Here is a 13,827-nt window from a genome sequence, read left to right on the forward strand (position 1 = left end):
GAACTCCAAATCTTGGAAATATAATTTCTTCAAACATCGTCTTTGAACTGATGTTGTCTGCATGCTTGCAAGGTAACACCTCTAGCCACTTGGAGACATAATCAACTGCCACCAAGATGTACTCACACTTCTTTGATGGAGGAAATGGACCCATGTAGTCTATTCCCCAAACATCAAAGAGCTCAATCTGAAGGTTGTTGGTGAGTGGCATTGCATCCCTTGTATTTATGTTTCCGTGCCTTTGACATGGCCCACATCTTCTGATATATTGCTTCGTGTCTTCATACATTGTAGGCCAGTAGAATCCACACTGCCAGATCTTTGAATGTGTACGGAATGCTCTATAGTGACCTCCATATGGTGATGAATGACATCTGTCGATGATCTTCTATCCTTCCTTAATGGTCACACATCTCCTGAGTAAGCCATCAGAGCATACACGGAAGAGGTATGGCTCATCCCATATATGTGAACGACTTTCTTGAATAAGCTTTTTCTTGTTTGCTCCTGGTGGCACATACCCTGAAACCATAAAATTAACAATATTTGCATACCAGGGGTCAGACCTCTTAATCCCGTAGAGCATGTCGTCCCGGAGTGAATCATTGATGGGTGTTTCCTGTGGACTCTTAAAATACATTCTAGACAAGTGATCAGCAACAGAATTTTCTACTCCCTTTTTATCTTTTATTTCTAAGTCAAATTCTTGGAGTAATAAGATCCATCTAATCAGGCGAGGTTTAGCATCTTTTTTAGTGAGCAAATATTTTAATGCAGCATGATCAGTGTAAACAATTATTTTAGCTCCAACTAAATAAGATCTAAATTTGTCAATGGCAAAGACAACAGCCAGAAGCTCTTTTTCAGTGGTTGCATAATTAAGTTGAGCTCCTGTCAAAGTTTTACTGGCATAAGCAATTGCATGATGCTTCTTATTTTTAGTTTCAATCAGGGGGTTGAATGATTGGTGCAGAGATGAGTGCTTTCTTTAATAAATTAAAAGATGTTAGACATGCATCATCAAATTCGAAAGGAGCATCCTTGGCTAGCAAAAGAGTAAGTGGTCTAGCAATGAATGAAAAATCTTTTATAAATCTATGATAAAAACCAGCATGGCCAAGAAAGCTTCGAATTCCTTTTATATTCACAGGTGGAGGTAGTTGTTTAATTACTTCAATTTTAGCTTTGTCTACCTCAATACCTCTTTCAGACACTAGGTGTCCTAGCACTATTCCTTCCCTAACCATAAAATGACATTTTTCCCAATTAAGGACTAAGTGCTTTTCTTCACATCTTTGCAAAACCTTGTCTAAGTTTTCAAGACAACTATTAAAAGTTTTTCCATAAACAGAGAAATCATCCATGAAAACTTCCATAATCTCTTCAATCATATCAGAAAGTATAGACATCATGCATCTTTGAAAAGAAGCTGGTGCATTACATAACCCAAAAGACATTCTACGGTAAGCATAAGTTCCATATGGGCATGTAAAAGTGGTTTTGCTTTGATCATCGGGATGGATCGGGATTTGGTGATACCCTGAATATCCATCTAAGAAACAAAAAAACGAATGGTTCGCTAATCGCTCTAGCATCTCATCTATAAAAGGTAAAGGAAAGTGATCCTTTCTTGTGGCTTTGTTTAGTTTTCTATAGTCTATGCACATCCGCCATCCTGTGACGGTGCGTTGCGGAATTAGCTCGTTCTTTTCATTCATAATAACAATCATGCTTCCCTTTTTAGGCACAACTTGTACTGGGCTTACCCACTCACTGTGCGGCACAGGATATATAATCCCTGCATGCAGCAACTTTTTAACTTCCTTTTTAACTACCTCTCTTATAGTGTTGTTAAGTCTACGTTGGGGTTCTCGAGAAGGTGAAACAGAAGGATCTATTGGAATACGATGGGTACAAATCATAGGACTGATTCCTGTAAGATCTTGGAGTGAGTAGCCAAAAACTGAGTGATGTTTCTCAAGAATGGTCATTAATCGCAGAGTTTGCTCCTGAGTGAGTTTATCACTAATGATCATAGGAAACTCTGGATTATTATTTAGGAAAGCATAGGTAGGACCGGGTGGTAAAGTTTTAAGCTCTATGGGAGGTCTAGGTGTTTCTGCAAACTCATCTAAGGGTTCAGGTTTAGAAGGTTCGGCTTCTTCTTCTGTGAAGAAAGGAGTTTCGTCTTCTAAGTGTGGTTCATCTAAAAGCTCAAGAGATGCAGCCTTTACCTCCTCCATAGGATCAGGCAAAAGATATGACTTGGCCTTATTATTTAAGGAGTGTGAAATTGTTATTGGGAATTTAAAGGCTTTTCCAAAAGAAATATGTAGCTTTCCAGTATGACCTTCATAAAGGAGTCTTCTAAAAGGTTGTCCTATCAACAGGTCGAAGTCCCATGTATCAAAGATATAGAAGTTCAAATGAACCATGGAGCCTTCTACCGTAAGAGGTAGGACATTAATAATTCCAAGACTGTGGACTAATCGTCCTGAAGATTCCTTTATGACCTTTGTTGTGGGGGTTAAGACAAGATTTTTAAATAGTTTAAGTGCAAAAGATTCAGACATGATGTTGATCCCCACAATAGGATTATAGAGAGCATTAAATCGATCAGAATTATAAGCACAGCGTATAGTTATAGAGGGTGTGTCCAAACGGATCACATCAGAGGAAAGCTCTGATTCCTCCAACCATTCGCTACTCATGACTGAGATAAGCTCTCTCAATTGATATTCACTTGGCAAATAAATGCTAAACTGGCCGTTTTGGGGTTTGTCAATAGAATGGTAGTTTGAAATGTTTCCAAAATCAGCAAAAAGATCGGATTCTATATCCAGCATGAAGTCCGGTGGTGGAATTTCTTCCTCTTGTGGCTCAGAACTTGGGATAGCTAAAGTAGATGAAGAATTTGGCAGAGTGTCTACTTCGGCTTCGTAGGTTTCATCATGAAGGGTATTATCCATCTCAGCTTCTAGGATTCTATCTAGGATCACTCTAGCTTCATCAGTTGGGATGCGAAAGAAAGAACCTCTAGACATTGTGTGTAGCATTTGTTTGTGATTTTTCTGAAGACCTAGAAAAAAGTGAAATAAAAGAACAGGGTCTTCAAGATTAAGGTTTGGACCAGATTCTAAAAGATCAGAAAAACGTTTCCAGGATTTTCCCAAAGTTTCATTATCTTTTTGTTTAAAAGATAGGACTTCAAGTCTAAGGTCGGCTATACGGTTGAGGGAATAGAAATCTAGACAAAAGTTGGCTCGTAAAAATCCCCATTCACCTTGTTGTTGACTTACCTTCTGACTGTACCATTGTCTAGCTTCTCCCCTTAAAGAAAAAGGAAAAAGCTTCCAACGTAAAGTTTTATCAGAAATGCCTTCAATGCGAAGACAATCACATGTTTGCTCAAAATCTCTAATATGAAGGTAAGGGTTGTCGTCTTCCTTTCCCGAAAATGATAGGTTTTGGATCATGGCAATCAACCTAGAACTTAACTTATACTTGGATGTTTGGATAGGCTGTGACGATTCCCATAGTAAAAGGTCAGTTACTGAAGGGATTGCAGATTCATGGATCGATTTAGAATTTTGGTTTTCCATAAGGTAAGAATAAAGAAAATAAGCAAAGAATATAAAAGATAAGAAAAGATAAAAGTATAGATACAAGCTAGTAGTAAGACTCAAGGTTATCTCAGCAAACCGTCTTTCTTCCTGGCAACGGCGCCAGAAATGCTTGTTGATATTTGGGAACGCAATAAGGAATTGATCCGCAAGCGCACGGATATCGGTGAGCACTTCACCCGGGAGGTTATCCAGAGTATCGTATTTATTTTTTTACCACTAGGAGAAAGAGTGCATCTGACTAACCGGTCTATTACTACTAACCCTTTAGGCAACAAAGAATGTCTCTCGATGTGAGGATAAATAGAGAAGACTGCAACCGTAGTCTCCTTCTAACCTTGGTAAGGATGATCTACTGTTCTATTGGGGAGGCTAACGGAATCTAGACACCACAAAGGATGTTCAACCCGCACCTATAAACTTATCCTTCCTGCTAACGAGATATGGTTTGCAAAGGTAACTCGGAATTGTCACGTTCCTCACTACTACCACAGTCCAGCTAGTCAGGGAATATCTATGAGTACCACAGCCTAAACACCACGTTTACGCCAACAATGATTACTCTAAACTCTACGCGAAGAGATTAAAGTAAACTCATAAACCAGAAGAACAATAAACAAGAACTTACTAGAATTTAGAAGTCGAAATACTGAAGAATCCTAGGAGCAAGCTTCGGGTTAGGAGAACTTGATCCCGCAGGTACAAGCTCGGAGTAGACACCGATAGGCCGGGCTTCCTCCAATCTACACCTCCACTCTATCTCTCTCAATCTAGTAGAAACTAGAAGATCTATTTCTACTTTACAATGGTTGCTAAGCCTAAAAAGAAATATTAATTAGAGAAGAGGTTTTCCTTCGAGGGCACCCCTCAATCTCTATGACAATTTCTTGTCTCCTCCAGGGGCCAGGGGGGTCTCCTTATATAGTCCTCCTCCTCTATGCATATTTGGGTTGGTAGGCGAGGTGGTACTACGTTATCCTGGATCCTTTAGGTTGGTGGAACATCGTGTGCGAAGAGAGTCCCAAACGGAGTACAGGAGGGGGCGGGCGCCCAGGTCGTCTGGGCGGGCGCCCTGGGCCTGGCCCCTTTCGGCCTATGCTTTCTTCCCGTGGCTTCTGGAGTCTTCTAGATGGTAGAAAATTGCGCGATGCGTTGATATCTCTATGTAATCCCGACATGTGGACCTTTCTTCCTTATTTCCTGATAACCCTCTGCAGAAACAGATAAACAACAAAACTCGTGGAATTCTGTCAGATCAAACCCTAATTCTAGGTGTTGGTTGCATATTGGTCCTTTCTCTTCTTTATTTGTTAATTAAAATTGATACTTAAGAACTGTCAACATACGTATCTATGGAAAATATGATTCTTACATGAATCATACTCTAACAAATACAGAAAAGGAAAATGACACCTATCTACTTCCCTATCCACCTTAATTACGATGAAACTTTCATCGACTTCCGCCCCATCGGCACGCTTTCCATCATCATAAGCTTCATCCGCAGTAGTCTTCAAATCTCCATCCATCGGCATCAACAACAACACCTTCGATCTTATCAGCAATGCCCTTGAGCCTAAATCAAATGATAACGTTTCCATCGGTCACCACCACTCATCAGCAACAACCCTCACATGCTGATCTTCATCGGCACCCTTTTGCCAGCGTAATACAATAACTTTCCTTCTGCCGATTAGCCCACTCTAATCATTTTTTGACATGTGCCAAAAACGTTGTCAACACATGCCCCCCAATTTTGGAGTATAAAATCATTAATGCTCCAAAATTTATTCTAGATAACGATTTCCTTTGCCTAATTATCTGGCTCATCCTCCAAGCATGGCATAATCTGTTGGCAAATCCAATTGAATCCAGCCTTGATTCACGCACCTCAGTAAATATCGCACATTCTTCAATTACCCCTATTTAGATTATGGTCAAGACACAAAAGCAACAGTCCATCGGCAAGAACCCAACATAGTATCATGCTACCGATCTCAGAATTAGAATATCCTATACATTGAGATTTCTTCGAGTCATGATTGTTTACCATCAGACCAACTACACAATCCCTTAATTATCGTGCCAACAGTTACCACATCCATGTGAACAACCTCAACCTACACGCGCGTGGTAGAGAGATAAGTCCACAATGCCCCTGCTCCAATCAGCCTATAAATACATCTCTCCCAAATGCTTGTCTTCTACCCTCAGATTCCAACCTTCAACATCTCCTCTCTCCGGCGGCGACCCCAACGAGCAACCATGCAATCCCAACTAGCAAGAACCTTTCCCAGCAGCAGCCTTGAATCTCTAGCTGCGTCTCTATCCTCTCTAAGATAATGGCGATCAACTTCAACGTCCCTGCGGTTTGTTTCGCCTTCGTCTCCTTTTACTACAATTCCTTTTGCCCTTGCAAGTTCATATAGTTAGTGATTTTCTTTTTCTTTTGCTCTGTCCTTTTGATCTTCCAAACTTAGGAACTATGCAACAAGTTAGTCATCCCAACCGATCAGCCGCACATCCAATGTCTAGGTCCAATGGGCAACTCAGATCCAACCGGTTTGATCAATGCAGGGACTAATAGAATTCCCTTTAGAGCCTAGAACTTCTCTTTAGATCCGTGGAAAGATATCTTTCGATCTTGGCCTAAAACCACCAAGGGGTGGGAAGATTGGTATCTTAGGGTGATCGGGTCGATGCAGGTGTACTGGGTAGAGCAAAAATTAGACCATTGCATCAGACTGTCCATTGCCGATATACAAAAGAATGAGTCGATGATGATTGCTGCCACATACTTCTAGTCAGACACAATGGATGCCTTCATGTTTGGACATGGCCTAGCCACCCCCACTCTTGCCAATGTATACATGCTAGGCCAGTGAGCAAATACACTTTGCCAATGTATACATGCTAGGCCAGTGAGCATATGCTGATGTGGCTTCCGGGCTTATCGCTGTTGTCAGGACCAAAGTACTCGAGTTATCATCCTTGTCCATTAACAGGTCAAATCGACTAGCACGCTTTGGATAGCGGATCGGGTATTAGCTCTTTGTGTTTGCAGATCTACTTTTGCATCAACACTGAAAAGGGAGGTATGAGTGTTGTCCAAAATGAGAGGAATGAGTTAATCCCTCAACGAACCATCACAGGATGGCGGATTTGCATAGACTATAGAAAGCTTAATAAGGGAACTAAGAAAGATCACTTTCCATTGCCTTTCGTTGATGAGATGCTAGAGCGGTTAGCCAACCATTCCTTCTTTTGTTTCTAAGATGGATATATAGGGTATCACCAAATCCCTATCCATCCTGATGAACAAAGCAAAACCACCTTTACATGTCCCTTTGGAACCTATGCCTATTGTAGAATGTCTTTTGGGGTATTTAATGCACCAACTTCTTTTCAAAGATGTATGATATCTATATTCTCTAATATGATTGAAAGGATTATGGAAGTTTTCATGGATGATTTTTCTATTTATGGAAAACCCTTTGACAATTGTCTAGAAAACTTAAATAAGGTTTTGTAGAGGTGTGAAGAAAAAGCACTTAGTCCTTAATTGGGAAAAATGTCATTTTATGGTTAGAGAAGGAATAGTACTTGGACACTTAGTTTCTGAAAGAGTCATTGAGGTAGATAAAGCTAAAATAGAAGTAATTAAACATTTACCGCTGCCTATTAAATATAAAAGGAATTAGAAGCTTCCTTGGCCATGCTGGTTTTTATCGTCGGTTTATAAAAGACTTTTCATTCATTGCTAGACCTCTTACTCGCTTATTGGCTAAGGATGTTGTTGGCATTCCATAGCACGATTACTAAAAGTAGAGTGAACCCTAGTCATAGCAAAGGCGCTAGGAATGAACGGGACACCACTTACATTGCTTACGCTAAGTTGTCATCCCTAACACAATGTAAGAAGTGTGGTTGTATCCGTAATCATAGTACTAAATAAAATAATAAATCTATGCGCAAGCCTACAGATAAAATACACCTATTGTAGCACTTCATCCAGGGAAGTTCCAGGTGTCGCTATTTATAATTCTAGCACTGGGAAGGCAGGCAGAGGGAATAGAATGAGAGCAGTAATTTACATCTGTGATAAGAGTTCCACTAGATCTACTGAAATAGGAATAAATCATTTAATTGATAAAGATGATAATAACCAAAATATTCAATCAGGGGTTCCACAGAGCATTCCCTACTTAGACGTGACTCTAGAAAGAACTAGAAAATAGAGACTAACTTGTAAAATTATTCTAATCATAGGTGATGAGGACATCGCCATGCTGGATACGTTGACACCATCGTCTTTTCCAAGTTACATTTTATCTCCAACTCAGCTACCACGTCACTCTCGGATTCAGCAAACATGTCGTCAGTGTTTTGATTATAACTTCTCCATACGACATTGAAACAGGATGATTTTGGACTCGTTGGAAAGGGGACAACGACGCCGTCGTTTTGGATCTGGGCTCTGCTCTAGATCTTTCATGGATTAATCTTTATGTCCACGACAAGGTGCTGCGTCACCTATTTTGGGCCAACTTGGTCATGTATCGAATTCGGGCCTTAAGCCCATGTTGTGGGCGCCTCCCCCTGGTCACCTCTAACCCTAGGTCGTTTCTCCGTTATATTCCATACAGCTGCCACTGTTTAGACTCAGGTTTTCTTTAGAGTTTAGTTTTCCATTGAGAAACTGAATCGTTCATTGTAACTGTGGTGACAAATCCTTTTATAGTGATCCAGGGCCCTCGTTCTCGATCTCCTCCACTGTGTCGATTAGTCCTTTAGAACCGAGTTCTTGAACCCTCATTTAAATATTCACATCATTCATATATGCAATTTCAGATTGCGTGTTTATACTTTCTTGCTTGTGTTCTTCGATTCACTTGTAGGAACAACATTCTTGGTGAGGTCAATCAAGTTGTGCTTGGTTGATAACCAACAGAGCAGTGGCGTAACAGTTGTAGGGTTCGAATCATGCTGATTTGAAGCTAGATCGCCAATGTCGAGTTCTCCACAATCGAATTTACCAATTACCTCTTGGAAGATCGGTCCTGACCCTCATCAATAGGTCATTGAGCTACTCTAACTAGTGCAATTATATCTAATAATCATGGTGAGAGTTAACATGTATTCATATAATTGCCAAGGTGGGTCAGAAACAGAGTAAGACTTCACCTTGCAAATAGGCTCTACTTGTCCTACATTTGGGGAGTGGACTCTAGAGGACTCAACAAAGCTATACAAGTCACCTTCGCAATCTTCCACATGACCTAGAACATAGGGTGCATCCGTAGATAGATATTGTCTAAGCACCACGCCTACACAACTTCTACCACTCACCCCTAACGTTATAGGATGAGCTCTATACGAACATAAGCATAAACGAAGCTAATCCAACTATACTAGACATATAATCAAAGTAGGCAATGAACATTACAATTATGAATAGATGATGATAACAAGTCATATCTAGTATTCAACCCTAAACATGAACTAGAACAAGAACTAGAACAAGAACTAGACAAATAACTAGAACTAGATGTTGATGGAAAATAAGACCTAATTCTATATACTCAAAAGCCCGTCAACAGTCCTCGATTGAAGGAAGATAAGCATCACATGAACATATTTAAAGTTCCACTTGTACTCTTAGCTTGTTCAATGCAGGGAAGATGGAAATGAGTGTTGTGGGCCCCATAACCTCGGTCAGCCGACCATGGTTTCAGCCCACCAGGGGCTCCCCTCCATGGCATGAGCCATGGCATACTGTTGACACCGTTTTTGGGCACGTCTCTAGGATGGCAGGATAAGGTGGCAGTACGATGTTTACAAAGCGGGTTGCTGATGAGGATGGTTGCCGATGAGGGAGAAGTTGAATGTGACAGGCAGTAATATGGTGCCGATGGCTAGATAAGAAAGTCTGCCGATGACTATGGCAAAGGATCTGCCGATGATGCAAAGGAGGAGTCTGGAAGCTGCCGGTCGTTATGTGGAGGAGTTTCGGTTTGTTACGAGGGATAGTTTTGTTATTTCCTTAATTATTTGCATCGTTTTGTATACGGATTCCGAATAATTTGGAATTCGAATTCTAATCGTGTCTGGTTGTAGCTCTTTGAGCAGGGTATAAATATAGACCCTAGGGCCTTGTAGAAAAAATCAAGAAATCAATCAAATACACGTTTTTACTCATATTCCAGCATCTACTTTTCGACGACTTCGTCATACTTTTTTTTTCTTTTTATTACGAGTTCTTAGGAATTCGTCGACTTAAGCTCGGCGTGTTCTCAAGTTCCGCGTGAGTACCTCTTAGCCGTGACATCCGGGAGCATCGCTGTTGTCAGGACTAAAGTATTCGAGTTATCACCATTGCCGATAGTAAGGTCAAATCGGCTGGCACGCCTTAATGTTTGAATCGGGTATTAGCCCTTTGTGTTTGCAGATCAGTTTTGCATCAACACATCTTTTGGCATGCCCAGTGGGACCGATTCAAGATCAAGATCAACATGTCGATCTCTGACCTCGATCAAGAGAACGTCATCCCTGTGACGGAGGCCAACCTCAAGGATGAGCAGAAGCAAGCTATTGCCCAAGCCATGGAAGAATTCAAGCAGCAATGCCTGAGGTCTTTCAGCATAAACAGGAGCGGCGAAGTGGTCCAGAAAGATGCACTGCCGGCACCACGGCAGGTTACCTTTGACGCCAATCCTGTCAAGCTTCAAGATATGGTTGACAATGCCATCAATCGAGCGTTGATTAACCAAGCTGGTGTACTGTCTAATACGGTTTTCAATGCCATGGCAAGAACTTTCAAGGAAGGACAAATCCCGCCAGATTATGTGGGGCCCTCCCATCATCAGCCAACGGCACCAGAGGTCACGGCTCCATCGGCTGCCTTGACGAATGCAAGTGCACAACCTGCCGTCCCTCCAAGTACATCGGGGACTACTGGTGCACTATCTATGCCGATGGCAACCAACCCACAAATTTCAGTTGGGCAGCATAAACTGACAACAGATATGTTGGCATCGGCAATGTCAGGGTTGACTCTTCCTCCCAACTGGTGGGGTTATGGTATGCCTCCAGAGTTGACGCCGGGAACATCACAAATAACCGACATGAGGGGCAAAATTCCTATGACATCGGCACCTCCCAATGCGCCGGTGAACCAGAGTCCTCGGTATACCACAACTACTACTGCAAGGCCTCACACTGGAAATCCTCAAGATTCATTGTTCCAGATGCCCAACGCATCGGCAGAGTCAATGCTGATGCAGCACAGGCCTATGGCCCAGTCTGGGTATGTCAATTCGACGACGGTACCCAATTACCAATCATCGGCAGCACCTATGCCGATGAACGCTAATAATGGATGGCTTGGACAGCAAGCCTTTCCACAATCGCCCCAGCAGAGTTACCAGACTACAGGGTTCCAGCAAGGGTAGGTCTATCCCGGGTTCCAAGGTCAGGGGATTCCCAACCAGCCAATAAATTTTGGACAGCAACTCGGAGGACAGCCAATCGGTGGACAGCAGTTTGGTGGTCCGCAGATTGGAGGACAGGTGATCAATACAATGTTCCGTGCAGATCACGTCCCGAACAGACACGTGGAGGTTCGCCACCAAGTGCCAGATCCGCAGCCGCCTCATCGGCAAGATGCCGATGCATATTGGGCCGATAAGATTGCTGAAGTAATGAGGGAACAATTTGGGATAAAACCCAAAGTCAACACTTATTCTTATCGGACACCGTATCCTCCCGCGTATGATTTGATCCCGCTTCCACATCGGTACAAGGTACCGGATTTTACAAAGTTCTCCGGACAGGACGACACGTCAACCATGGAGCATGTTAACAGGTTCATTATTCAATGTGGAGAGGCTGGTAACAGGGACGAATTGAGGGTTCATCTATTTTCATCATCATTGTCTGGATCGGCCTTTACTTGGTTCATATCATTACCTCCCAACTCAGTAATTACTTGGGCCGATCTAGAGAAGCAATTCCACAAATACTTCTTCTCGGGGGTTCATGAGAAGAAGATCACCGACTTGGTCAAGTTGAGGCAACGTAACGATGAGTCGGTTGAGGGATTTGTGCAGAGGATACGAGAGGTCAAGAATAAATGCTATAGCCTGGTTCTAGATGATTGGCAGCTAGCCGATTTGGCTTTCCAGGGTTTGTTGCCACATATCAGGGATAAGTATGCCTCTCAGGAGTTTGAAAGTTTAAGTCATTTGGTGCAGAGGATTTCTGATCAAGACATCAAGCCTTTTGAGCCTAAGAGAGCATGGAATAAGAAAGTGTCATTTGTCGATGAAGCAACAAGCTCAGATTCTGATGAAGAACCAGTAATCGGTTTGGCAGAGTGGGTAAAAAACAAGAAGCCGATGTCTTGTCCTTTTGGCCAGAAGGAACCAGAGAAGTTTGCTTTTGACACCGCTAAGGCCGATAGGATATTTGACTTTCTACTTCAGGAAGGTCAGATCAAACTGTCACCTAACCATGTGATCCCATCGGCAGAAGAGTTGAAGAGGATGAGATATTGCAAGTGGCATAATGCAACTTCCCATGACACCAACGAGTGCAAAGTATTCAGACAGCAGCTGCAATCGCCTATAGAGTCAGGGAGAATCAAGTTTGACAATTCCAAAGCCCAGAAGCCGATGAAGATAGACCAACATCCTTTCCCGACAAACATGTTGGATGCTAAGGGGAAGGCTAAGGTCTTAACATCGGAGACAGCTGAGAAGAGTGCATCGGTAGATCCTCAGCATCAAGTTACTACTGCCGATGCAAGAAGTAAGGGCTTGGTCCAGGAAGGAACTAGCTCAGGAAGGCTTCCTCGATCCGGTATCGTCATAACTCATAGAAGGCCTCGAGAAAAATGGCAACAACGGGAAGATCGGTATCGGCGCCAGCAGGAAGATTATCTACGGGAAGAAGAAAGACGCCGACTGGAGTGGAATCGGCACAGGGATCATTGGAATTGTCCATTCTTCATCCATTGTTGGGAGGAAAATATCAAGCTTCCTACTGTCAGAGACTGCCCTGAGTGCAACGGTTATGATCGGTACGATAGGACCGATCGGCATTATCATGAACGGCGATTTAATGGGCCGATCAGAGGAAGGGTGTCAGTTCATGACCGGCTGGGGGGCAGATTTAGTGGGCACAACAGACTTAGTGACCGTATCCAGTATTTTCCCAGGAACCAAGAAGAGCTCGAGGAAATGGCTGATGCGCAGGTTCCCGATGAATTCATATTTTGCAGGGATGCTAACACGCATCGTATGGAGTCAAGGGAGAACCGACGCCCGACGGCAAGGCAAAGGCCACTTCCTCCATGGTGCCCTGGAGGATTAACCAAGACACAGAAAAGGAGATTGCAACGTGAGAGGCAAGAAGAGCTAAACAAGGGAGAGAACTCTGGAAGTCGGCAGCCGTCAGACACTAAGATGGAAGGTCCATCGGCAGACGTCAACATGGTCTTCATGTTGCCGATGGAGTTTCTTGCACTAGCCAGTGATGATGAGGTGGAATTTTCTGACCAGATAGCTCAGTTGGCTCTGGATCCGATGACGGCTATCTTTGAGAAACCTGCCGATGACGAGAGGCAGCATCTTAAAGCTCTGTTCCTCAAAGGAAGGGTTGATGGGCAGCCAATGACCAAGATCCTAGTTGATGGTGGAGCTGCTATTAATATTATGCCGTATGCGGTATATCGGAAGCTAGGGAAAAGGGATCAAGATTTGACCAAGACCAATATGATGCTCAAAGACTTTGAAGGAAACGTGTCTCCAGTCAAGGGGGCGATATGTGCAGAGTTGACCATCGGCAGCAAAACCTTGCCGACAACTTTTTTCGTGATCAGCGGAAAAGGTGCTTACAATTTATTATTGGGGAGAGATTGGATTCATGCCAATTGTTGTGTCCCATCTACAATGCATCAGTGCTTGGTTCAGTGGGTAGGTGACAAGATTGAGATTGTCCCAGGAGACTCTTCTTATGTTATCGCATCGGCAGAAGCGGATACTTACGAAAGGACCAGATGCATTTCAGGAGAAGTTTGGGAGAAAGATTTTCTCAAAGTTGCCGATTATGAGATTCCACCGATCCAAGCAGTCGGTTCTGACGACGGTTTTTAATGGATAGATTCGCCGATGAGGAAAATTAGGCCAGGGATTCACATCGGCCG

Source organism: Sorghum bicolor, chromosome 9 (assembly GCF_000003195.3).
Source record: "Sorghum bicolor cultivar BTx623 chromosome 9, Sorghum_bicolor_NCBIv3, whole genome shotgun sequence".
NCBI lineage: Eukaryota > Viridiplantae > Streptophyta > Magnoliopsida > Poales > Poaceae > Sorghum > Sorghum bicolor.